The 8730-nt window shown below is 39.4% G+C and overlaps 1 non-coding gene across 1 annotated transcript; it reads left to right on the top strand.

Annotated features, from left to right (window-relative positions):
- The first annotated feature begins 1388 nt into the window (after positions 1-1388).
- LOC115522522 lies at positions 1389-1495 on the top strand. Its single transcript, XR_003971428.1, has one exon. It is a non-coding gene; the product is annotated as a U6 spliceosomal RNA (small nuclear RNA).
- The last annotated feature ends 7235 nt before the right edge of the window (positions 1496-8730 follow it).

An 8730-nucleotide genomic window follows, 5' to 3' on the forward strand; every position in this document is an offset into this window, starting at 1 on the left:
AAGGGAATTGTTGAATTACCTCAAGGTATGGACACCCATTAGGGCTGCCATCCTGACCCCTAATGAGGCTCACTCTTCACAGCAAATGAACATATTCACCATGGCCCAAACCAGCCATCTTTCATTTTATACATACCTCACACTATAAAATCATTTATAGACTGATTTCTTCTGAAATAAATTTAAGTTTTATTCCTATCCCCCCTCTCCTTTCCTCTTACCCCTGCGGCTCCAAGGTGCAGGTTTGAGGGGAGCCACTTATTTTCTTTTGGGAGTCATAAAGTAATTATATAAATAACTGCTCAAATATGTCACTCATTACTATTTTAGAAAGGATGTTCGAGATCTTTTTTAGAGCAACATGGGTTTTTGTTGTTGTTGTTTTGTTTTTCAAAGATGCTTCAGCCTGCACTCAATCGATGGGCAATTTCAATCCCTTAAAGTCAGGGATTATAGAAACATAGGTTTTGGGAACTCAGAGGAGGCAGATCCATTATTGATTACCTCACCAAACCCATCCAAAGCATGAATTCCTCCACAATAATCCCTCCAAGAAATACTATCATTAATAATGTCTAAAGCTTACATAGCACTAGTATGCCTTACATTTGTTAATTATTTAATCCTCCCAACAACTATGTGAGGCAGGCATTGCTTTCTTATTCATCTTACACTGAGGGACAAAAAGACAGTCTGTAAAAGAGGCAGACCTGGGGTTTCAACCCAGGCAATCTGTCTCTAGGATGTGTGATGGCCCATTATACTATACAACCTTCAGTTCAGGTTTTGCTTGAATACCTTCAGGCATGAAGAGTTCACTAGCCTTAGGAATAGACTATTTCATTCTTGTCTGTTCTGGTAGTTAGACACGTCTTCCCATGACCTAAAGTCTTCTTCTCTAATATTTCTACCTAGATAGGCCTCTGGAGTAATAAGAAGGTTTAATCTGTCTGTTGCCAAAAGCCTTTTCCTGGGGATTTAAATTTGTCCTCCAACACCTTAATTCATATGCCATTTCTTTGGAAAGTTTTTGTGTGTGACAGTTAAAAGCTGGTGTATTTTTTCTTTGATAAGTTCTGATGGTCCCACTTAGGAGTGTGTGTGTAATTACTACCATATTTGTGTGTTTGATGATTGGGTCATTTTTTTTTTTAATCATGGGAGTAGAATTTTATGTTTCCCTATTAAATTTTTTTTCAAGATTGAGCCTAGTTGCTGCAACCTATTAAAATCTTGTGCTGTGCTAAATATTGCTCGTTAGTCTTAGTTTCATGTTAATATTTAATAAAACATGAAGAATGAAGAAATTGAGACTAAGGATGCTTAAGCTGCCCAAGGTTTTAGTAAGTGGAATTTGCACTCAGTTCTATCATTAAAAATGCATGCAAGTACTCACTTCAGCAGCATATATACTAAAATTGGAACGATACAGAGAAGATTAGCACAGCCCCTGAGCAAGGATGACACACAAATTCATGAAGCTTTTGCTATTGTTGAGTGTACTTGTCGTGGTGAACACTGGGTGCTGTATGGAATTGTTGAATCACTATATCGTACACCTGAAACTAATATAACACTGTATGTTAACTAACTATAATTAAAGTAAAAGTTTAAAAAGCCAAAAAAAAGAAAACAAATTAAAAGTTTGGTGTATCATAACTGTAGGGTGTATATATATATATATATATTGTGTGTGTATATATACTTACTTCACTAGACAAGAAGAATAAGAGGAATGTATGCAAAGTGGATGAGTTTGCACTATTTTCTGAGCCATTAAAAATAAGCCATTTGAAAAAGAAAAAAAATGCGTGCAAATCCAATGCTTGCTCTTGCTACCACATCTACTTTTCACTACCTCTGTTTCTGGCTTGCCTCACCCTCCAGCCCTGCCCTCCCCACTAATGCAAAAGGGGCATGACTGTATAAGATTCCCTTGTCTCAGCGGCCACCTCACTCTCTATTCCTCATTTTTATTTGACTTGAATTGTGAGAAAAGGTGTTGTCCTGATATATTGCCTAATCATAGAGTAGTTTTTGGCTTGATACTGACTCTTTTTAGCCATCTTAACTGTATTATCTCTGATTATGGTTTTTTAAAAAAACTTAATTAAAGTCATGATGAAATTAATTCATTGCTGTGCTAATGTTCAGAAAAAAAGTATTCCAGAGACCAATGTGAATTAGTAGAAGGGGTTTTAAAGCTCTATTATTAGTCTAGGGGATGATACAAAGTCAAAACCACTAGCATCATTTTTTTTTTGTTTTTTTCAAGACAGAATGATGTTTAGGATGGTATTTGCAAGTTGTATAAACTAGATAGAAATATGCAACTGTCAAGCAATGTGACAGCCTGCACTAAGAGGAAAGGGTGCAGTGACAGTGGGGATCACCTCAAAGATCACTTTGAATCCTAAAAATAAGGACAGTGAAAGGGAGGAAATAGAAACGAAATTCTCACTATAGGATCTTGAGATAATTTCTAATCTTCTCCAATTTTTCTCTCCTTCCCACCCCACGCTAACCAAAACACATGTGCAGACATAGGACATTCTTACCATCATTTTAAACTACTTGTCTCCATTTTTACTCTAAATCATTTTCTTCACATCCTTTTTTTTTTCTAATCAACTTAATGAGATATTATCAGGAACCAACTGTGATCTCACAACTATGCTAGTTACTCTGAAAGATTCACAGAAAGATAACTCCTGGATCCTTTTTAGAATTTTAAATCAGTTGGTAAGAAAGAGGATACAGAGGAGAAACTGCTGACATATTCAGTATATCATCCAGAACTAAACCCATCGTGCTAGATACGTATGCTGTAAGACTTGAGGAATTTATTCATTTATCCCAAAGACATTCAGTGAATGCCTTGCATGTGTAGGATACTGGTGGAGGCTGAGAGAAACAAAGATGAATCAGGCATTCTCCCTGACCTCAGGGGCTCGAATGCTACTTGGAGTGACAGAAACATAAATGGGTGATAAGAAATCATCACGGTTGGGCTTTATGTTAGGACTGGAAAGACAAGTAAAGTTCTACTATTTGCAGAGCACAAGGGAGTTGGTAGGATGACACTGTTCAGCTCAGTAAGAGGACAAGAGAAATGCAGGAGGGTAGGAAAGGTGCACAGCCTGGGGAGGGAAGTGGCTTATTATTTGGAGGGGAATTTCAGAGGAATGAGGAAGCCAATCTGATCAGGGATTTGGCAGTTAGGGTATTGCCAGGATGCTGTATTGGGAAGGACTGCAAGATGCTGTGTTGTACTAAAAGGGCCACAGAAATCATTTTTATGCCTTTATATTACATGTACACGCATTGTTTTATGACATTATTTTACACCCATACCACCACCTACACTCTACCCCTAGCATGTATAGGACTCATAGCAAGACATACAATGTGTTTAAACATTTACAACTTCTAAATCAATCTAACAAAATGTTAAGTGAAAACTGTTCTATCTTCCTTCGTTGACAAATACACCTTCATAACAAGCCGGAAGATCAGTTTTGAGTTTAAGGGTTCCTGGAATCTTCCAAGTTCCAGACTGGAATCTGGTAGTTTGGAAAAATCCACTGCCCACTCTTGCCACCCCGATTCTATCTCACTTCCCACGTTTGTAGGATATTCAAACGTATCTGGACACTTCTGTCCTTGCTGAACTCCATTATAGCCACCCCCCACCAACACACACACACACACACACACACCACCACCACCACCACCACCACCCATTGGCCCACCCAGGACCTAGAGGGATGTTCACCTGAGGTGTAGTCTACTCTTGGGAGAACAGATTCCAGGAAGAATTCTGCATATACCTTAGTGATGAACTTGAGCCATGAATCATTGATACCAAAAATGTGACCTAATAGTTGGGGTTAGGGGAGATGCAGGTTCTTGGTGGGCCGTTCCTTTGCCCCTGGCACTCTACCCCAGTGAGGGGGTATGGACGGAGAAGGGCCAGAGTTGGGTCCCCCAAAGTGCAGGATACAGGAAAGGGGCCTCTGATCCAGGTCTCAGAGCAGTATTTCCCTCACCCTTCCTTGTACTGATGGAGTTATCTGAAGACCTTTACTATTCTAAGCACAGTCCTGATGTTTAGAACTGAGGACTTTTTATGCTGATGTTCCCAAAGCTTCCAGTCAGATGACTCCTTCGTTTAACCGTTAATTTTAATCTCCCTGTAAAGGTCTGTCTATTGCAGCCATCTTCCTCCAAGTCAGAGTCAACAACCTGTGTGTGTGTGTGTGTGTGTGTGTGTGTGTTGTGTGTGTGTGTGTGAGCACGTGTAGGAGGGAAGGGTGAGATAGGAAATTCAACTTTCTTACACGCTAAATATGATGGATTATTAATTATCAAACATTAAACACTTGGCAAACTTCTTCAGCTCCTAGTTCACCACATGTTTCTGTACCAGTATAGAGAAGAATACTTCTTTTGTATAACTAAGACTGGAAAATTAGAAAATAATACAATAGAGGTAACAAGAAAAGCCCTATGTCTTCTGGCTGCAAGGAAATCTGGGCACGAGTCCACCAGAAAAAGGAGAATGGTTGTCAGTGACAACATTGTGTTGTAAACTCTACCCCAAGAGGATGAACAAGGGCTCTGGATTATGGACTGGAACTCTGAGGGCACAAGGACTCTTGTGTCACTCTCCTTATAGGCAGCTGAAGGAGTCTACCTCATAGGTTTGTGAAAACCAGAGTGGAGGCAGCCCAATCAGAGTAAAGGTGGATGGTGGGCAGACAGGAAGAGTCTGAGTGCTCTTATCAGATTCCTCTTCCATTGGTTCCTTGATAGCAAAGACAGGGGCCAGCACCCTGAATGCTGGCAGCTAGTTCTAGGTCCTCCCTGGCACCATTCACACATAGACTTCTGCTCAACTGAGATACATGGCTACAAGTTGCTTTGGGTCTGTTGTTCAATTCTTAGTCCTCGCTGGTCATTCAGCAACACTGGACACAGTTAATTGGGCCACACTCCTTGAAGAACTTTCTTCACTTGGCTGCCAGCATATCACTCTTTTTGGGTTTATTTCCTAGCCACTAGCTTCTTTCTTTTTTTTTTTTTTTCAATATATGAAATTTATTGTCAGATTGGTTTCCATACAACACCCAGTGCTCATTCCAAAAGGTGCCCTCCTCACCCATCACCCACCCTTCACTCCCTCCCACCCCCCATCAACCCTCAGTTTGTTCTCAGTTTTTAAGAGTCTCTTATGCTTTGGCTCTCTCCCACTCTAACCTCTTTTTTTTTTTCTTCCCTTCCCCCATGGGTTTCTGTTAAGTTTCTCAGGATCCACATAAGAGTGAAAACATATGGTATCTGTCTTTCTCTGTATGGCTTATTTCACTTAGCATCACACTCTCCAGTTCCATCCACGTTGCTACAAAGGGCCATATTTCGTTCTTTCTCATTGCCATGTAGTACTCCATTGTGTATATAAACCACAATTTCTTTATCCATTCATCAGTTGATGGGCATTTAGGCTCTTTCCATAATTTGGCTATTGTTGAGAGTGCTGCTATAAACATTGGGGTACAAGTGCCCCTATGCATCAGTACTCCTGTATCCCTTGGGTAAATTCCTAGCAGTGCTACTGCTGGGTCATAGGGTAGGTCTATTTTTAATTTTCAGGAACCTCCACACTGTTTTCCAGAGTTGCTGCACCAATTTGCATTCCCACCAACAGTGCAAGAGGGTTCCCGTTTCTCCACATCCTCTCCAGCATCTATAGTCTCCTGATTTGTTCATTTTGGCCACTCTGACTGGCGTGAGGTGATATCTGAGTGTGCTTTTGATTTGTATTTCCCTGATAAGGGCCACTAGCTTCTTTCTTGTCTTCAGTCATTCTGTCTGTTCCTCCCTATCTCCACAGCCCATAAACACTAGAGTGCCCCGTGGCTCAATCCTTAGATTTCTAATATTTTTTCTTATTTTCAGTCATGTGATCTCATCTAGCCTTTACCCAAAATATCATCTCAAAGTAAGAATTCCCAGATTTGCACTCCCAATTTGGACCTCTCTGAACTCCACACTCATGTATGCACCTGCTTACTCAAGAGTTTTGAAAGTCATTACCTTAAAACTGGATATTGAAAATCCACTATCAAAATGGGTACATGACACAGGATCTCAATAATTGGTAGAATTAGCAGCCAAAATTGAATAAGGATAGATGAAATTTAAACAGCACAATGAATAATTAAGGACTGGTAGGAACATTGTATCCCCAAACTCCAGAACACACATTCTTCTCTGGTACATATGGCATATTCATAAAAATTAATGATGTGCCGGGCCATAAACTTTAAAGGATTAGTACCAAGTATAGCTTATTTTCTGATCACAATGCATATTGTTAAAAATTAATAACCAAAAAACCCCTTAAAACCCTAAATGTTTGGAAGTTTAGAATCAATTAAAAAAAAAAAAAAAAACTCCTGGTGGAAAAAGTCACAATGAGCAGCACCTTGGTGCCTCAGTTTGTTAAGAATCCGACTCTTGATTTTGGCTCAGGTCATGATCTGCTTGTTTGTGAGTTCAAGCCCCAATTGAGCTCTGCACTGACAGATACTCTGGGATTCTCTTCCCCTACCCCACTCCTCACTCTCCCTCTCTCTCAAAATAAATAAATAAATATTTAAAAAAGCAAAAATCATTATGGAAATTAAGAAATATTTATAACTGAACAGTAGTTGAAGGAGTATTTGTCAGAACTTGTGGTATGCAACTAATGTGTTACTCAGAGGAGAATTTATAGCCTGAAATGCTTATATTAGAAAGTAAGAAGGGGCGCCTGGGTGGCTTGGTTGGTTGAGAGTCTGACTTCAGCTCAGGTCACGATCTCACAGTCTGTGAGTTCAAACCCCGTGTCGGGCTCTGTGCTGACAGCTCAGAGCCTGGAGCCTGTTTCAGATTCTGTGTCTCCCTCTCTCTCTGCCCCTCCCCTGGTCATGCTCTGTCTCTCTCTGTCTCAAAAATAAATAAACATTAAAAAAAAATTAGGGGCGCCTGGGTGGCGCAGTCGGTTGGGCGTCCGACTTCAGCCAGGTCACGATCTCGCGGTCCGTGAGTTCGAGCCCCGCGTCGGGCTCTGGGCTGATGGCTCAGAGCCTGGAGCCTGTTTCCGATTCTGTGTCTCCCTCTCTCTCTGCCCCTCCCCCGTTCATGCTCTGTCTCTCTCTGTCCCAAAAATAAATAAACGTTGAAAAAAAAAATTTTTTTTAAATTAAAAAAATAAAAAAATAAAAAAAAAGAAAGTAAGAACAGCTAAAAATTAGTGAATTAAATATTCAACCTATTTAGTTAGAATCACAACACCAGGTAAACCTTAAAATAGCAGATGGAGAAAATCAATGAAATGGAGGGGAAAAAAGCTACTATAAAGACTATGAACAAATCAAATACTGATTCTTTAAGAAAGATAACCTACTTCAAAACAAGCAAAACGATGGGAAAAATAATCAGAGGAAAAATGGTCACAAATTAATAATTCTCAGAAGGCAACAGGTAACATAAGTACACATAGAGTGGAGATGAAGAATAAGAAACAATATTAGAATCAACTTCATGCCAAAAAATCTGAAAACTGAGATGAGGTAGAGAAGTTCCTAAACAACTCTAACTTACCAAAGTTGATTCACAAATAATTTTTTTAATATTTATTTATTTTTGAGAGAGACAGAGTGCGAGTGAGGGAGGAGCACAGTGAGAGGGAGACACAGAATCTGAAGCAGAGTCCAGGCTCTGAGCTGTTAGCACAGAGCCCAATGTGGGACTCAAACCCATGAACACAGATCATGACCTAAACCGAAGTTGGACTCTTAACCGAATGAGCCACCCAGATGCCCCATTCACAAATAAATAAGAAAACTGAATAGTCATATAACCATCTGTGAAACCAAACCAGAATTTATTTTTGCTGGTTTTGCTGGCATTCTATCAAATATTCAAGATGATTCTAACCTTACACAAACTATTCACAGAGTAGAGAAAAAAATACATTCCTTTCCATATTTGTTGAGGCTGACACAATGTATAAGATCTGACAATGACCACATGGAAGGGAACAGTGACAGTCCAATGTCTCTTATGAACATAAAGGTAAAGTGCTATTTGGCCAACCAAATCCAGACATAGAGAACATTTTAATTATCAAGTTGTATTTATCCCAGAAATTCAAGATTGGCCTAACATTAGAAAGCCAATAAATATAGTTCATTACATAAACAGACAGAAGAGGAAACATATGATCATCTCAACACTATAGTAAAGGCATTTAATGAATTTCAACAAAGCAAGAGACAAAATTGTCATTATTTGATAATTATATTTTACCATGTACATAGATGCCCAAAAGATCCTACTGAGTTATTGAAGTAATGTGTTTGGCATTTCTACACAGCACCTAATAATGTTATATTAGAAAACATAACATTAAGGGGACCTGGGTGGCTCAGTTGGTTAAGCATCTGACTCGTGATTTTGGCTCAGGTCATGATCTCACAGTTTGTGAGTTCAAGCCCCACATCGGGCTCTGCACTGACAGTGCAAAGCCTGCTTGGGATTCTCTCTCTCTCTCCCTGTCTTTCTGCTCCTCCCCTGCTTGCTCTCTCTCTCTCTTAAAAATAAATAAATAAACTTAAAAAAAAGAAAATATAACATTAAATATACTTTCATAATATCAAGAAATATATAAACTATCCAGTAATA

The sequence above is a fragment of the Lynx canadensis genome, chromosome C1 (assembly GCF_007474595.2).
Source record: "Lynx canadensis isolate LIC74 chromosome C1, mLynCan4.pri.v2, whole genome shotgun sequence".
In the NCBI taxonomy this organism is placed as follows: domain Eukaryota; kingdom Metazoa; phylum Chordata; class Mammalia; order Carnivora; family Felidae; genus Lynx; species Lynx canadensis.